At 47.4% G+C, this 3503-nt stretch overlaps 1 pseudogene; it reads right to left on the reverse strand.

The window, feature by feature from the left end:
- Positions 1-1639: 1639 nt before the first annotated feature.
- Positions 1640-2510, reverse strand: LOC102764539 (annotated as a pseudogene).
- Positions 2511-3503: the final 993 nt, after the last annotated feature.

The raw sequence follows: 3503 nt of genomic DNA on the forward strand, positions 1-3503 counted from the left end.
ATATGTTTCTAGGAATTTTTCCATTTTTTCTAGGTTGTCCAATTTGTTGACATATAAGTGTTCATAGTATTCTCTTACAATCCTTTATATTTCTGTGGTGTTGGTAGTCACTTCTCTTTCATTTCTAATTTTATTTATTTGGGCTCTCTTTCTTTCTTGATGCATTTGAATGAAAATATACCTATTTTATTTATCTTTTCAAAGAACCAGCTCTGAATGTCATTTATGTTACTCTATTTCATCTATTTCTGCTCAGGTATTTATTATTTCCTACCTTCTACTTACTTTAGCTTTGTTTGTTCTTCCTTTAAGTGTAAGGTTAGATTGTTTATTTGAGACTTTTCTTGTTTCTTGAGGTTGGCATGTATTGCTATGAATTTCTCTCTTAATACTTTTGTGGTGTCCCAATGATTTGAGATAATTATGTTTCCATTTTCATTTGTATCAATATATTTTTTATTTCTTGATTTCTTCATTAACCCAGTGATTGTTTAGTAGCCTGTTGTTTAGCCTATAGGTGTCTGTTTCTTCCACTTTTCTTCTTGTAATTGATTTCTAGTTTTATACTGTTGTGATCAGAGAAGATGCTTGATGTGATTTAAAGCTTTTAAATTTACTGAGACATGTTTTATGGCCTAATATGTGGTCTATACTGGAATATGTTCCATGAGCATTGTAATGAATGTGCATTCTATTGATTTTGAATCTAGTATTCTGTAAATATCTGTTAAGTCCACCTGATCTAGTGTGTCATTTAAGATCACAGTTTCCTTGTTGATTTTTCTGTCTAGATTATTTGTCAATTAATGTGTTTGGGATGTTAAAATCCCCTAGTATGATTCTATTACTGTTGATCTCTGCCTTTATGCCTGTTAATATTTGCTTTATTTACATGTTCCTACATTGGGTACATACATGTTTATAAGTGTTATATCCTCCTATTGGATTGATTCCTTTATCATTTGTAATGCCTTTTTTTGGTCCCTTGTAATAGTTTTTGTTTTAAAGTCTATTTTATCTGATATAAGTAGAGCTTTCTTTTCATTTCTATTTAAGGAAATATCTTTTCATCCCTTCAACTTCAGTCTATGTGTGTCTTTTTATCTAAACTGAGTCTCTTGTAAGCAGCATATAGATGAGCCTTTTTACAAAATCTTAATTCATTCATTCATCTTATGTCTTTGTATTGCAACATTTAGTCCATATACACACACGGTGGGCGAGGGACTTAGCTCTTTTAAAAATTCTTCTGAATGTTTGGTAAATAACCCTGTAGGAATCTACTTTCTGAAACATGCTGGTTGTTCAGGGCTGATTTGGGTAATGAACAAAATGTATGTTAAAATCCTAATCCCCAGTACCTCAGAATGTACCTGTATATGGAGATAAGATCTTTAAAGAGGGGATTACATTAAATTTAGGCAGTTCCAGTGGGACCCTTAGCCCATCTCATCGAAGTCCTTATAAGAAGAGGAATGTTGGGGTCCTGCCCCAGCAGGTCCAGGGGTTCCCAAAGGTGTGGACGGAGTCAGCAAAGAAGGAATGACACAGAGGCAGCGTTCAGGTGATCATCATAGCCAGGTTCTCTTTTTATTATCCTGTTACATCTATATTTATACTATTTGATCCTATATAAGCATGCCTAGGAGAGCATCGGGTCCGTTTATTGGGGGGTCAGTTAAAGGGGGAGCTGGCTAGGGTGGGGTAGGGCAGCAGCTTGTCTGGCCCCCGAGAAACCCAACTTGAGTCCAGAGCCTCGACCGCTTTGAAGCCAAAGTCTTCCTCCACATTTATCTGCACGGGGGCCAGCTCCAGAGTCAGCGGGACTCCCGCCTGGTGCCCTTCCCATGGCACTCGCCAGTGGCCCGGCTGCTGGCTTCTGCGGGCGCTGGCGTACTCCTGGGCGGGGACAGCCCCTCTTCCTCCAGAGGCTCCTTCTCAGCGTTGCCTGGGGTGGGGCGTCTGTGCCCTGGCTGCCCTCGTCCTCCAGTAAGATTGTGAACTGGCTGGCCCGGTAGTCGTCGCCGTTGGAATCCAGCACCTTCATGAGGAACCTCCTCTCCTGCGGGAATCTCTGTGTTATCCTCTATATCTGATGGAGCCTGTTCAGGACCTGCTCCTTCACCTGCTTGATCTCCCTGCAGCGCCGATCCAAAGTCTGGTACTTCCTGCGATTGAGTTCCCATTGGCGCCGCCGCCACCTGCCTCAGGCTGCCTCCTCCTCTTCATCTCGCTCCTAGAGGTTGGAGCTGCCCAGACCCCCAGACACGAACTCCACTTCGGTCTCAAGCTCACTCTCCAGGATGTGACCACTTCGGTCTCAAGCTCACTCTCCAGGATGTGACCACTGAACAGCGGAGGCAGTGCCAGCTCCGAGCTGGGAGGTGCTGAGAACTCCTCTAAGTCCATGGCTGCCATGGACCCCTCTCTCTGCTCCAGCTCCATTTCTCCCTGGCTCCAGGCGCAGAACTTCCAACCTTGCAAGCCTCTAGGTTAAAGTGGCTTGCAAAACAACAGGCACCAGCTGATTTCATGGCCAGGCACCCAGGCCCCGGCCGCTAAGCTTCCTGGGAGTTGTAGTTCTTTATTTCCAACTCGCCGTCCTCGCCCCACCCCCACCCCAGTCCCGGCTGAAAGGCCCTGCTGGCTGGTCTAATGCCTCAGCCAGGCATCTGAGTCACCTCCATCTTTATTCCTGTCCCTACAACATGCCCTCTGACCATGGAGACTCTCCGCTTCGGAGGCCCCTGGGTGTCCTTCTGGGTCTCCTCAGCCCGGTCACCGGATCGCTGCCCCAGCAGCGATGCAGCCCTGGGCCCTGGATCTCCTGGGTCTCCTTTTTGGGCCTGGCTGTGTTGCCCCCCCAGGGCCCGGATTGTGTTCCCCAGGCAACAATGCAGCCCGGCCTCTGGCCCTGCATCTGGGTGTTCTCCGATCACTGGTGATCCATGATCTGAGAAGCCAGGTGGGGCAGGGAAGAGGTAGACATCTGCTGTTAGGGTAAGTTTGCATATTACCCTTTTACTATATAGGATAGAGGCCTGGTGCACGGGTGGGGGCCAGCTGGTTTGCCCGGAAGGGTGTCCCAGATCAGGGTTGGGGTCCCGCTTGGGTAACTGGCCAGTCTGGGTGAGTGGCTGATGGCTGTTTGCAGGCTGGCCACAGCCCCTTCAGTGTGGGGGTACCATGAGGGTGTGGCCACACCATGAGGGTGTGGCCATTCTGCGTGACGGGCTCATGGCTATTTGCAGGTTGGCCACAGCCCCTTCAGAGTGGGGGACCCTGCTGGGTTGCCTGGCCAGCCTGGGTGAAGGGTTGATGGCTGTTTACTGGTTGGCCACAGCCCCCAGGTCCCCAAGCTCCCAGTGGAGACTGGCTGGAAGCAGGTATCTGGGATTTATTTAGGTTCTATAATTAAAACTTTGTTGCCTTCAGCGGAGGCCTGTGGAAAGTTTGGCTTCCTCCATCGCCAGGGCCAACCCACTCCTGCTCACTCCAGCTCT

Source organism: Myotis davidii, unplaced genomic scaffold (genome assembly GCF_000327345.1).
Source record: "Myotis davidii unplaced genomic scaffold, ASM32734v1 scaffold859, whole genome shotgun sequence".
Classification (NCBI taxonomy): domain Eukaryota; kingdom Metazoa; phylum Chordata; class Mammalia; order Chiroptera; family Vespertilionidae; genus Myotis; species Myotis davidii.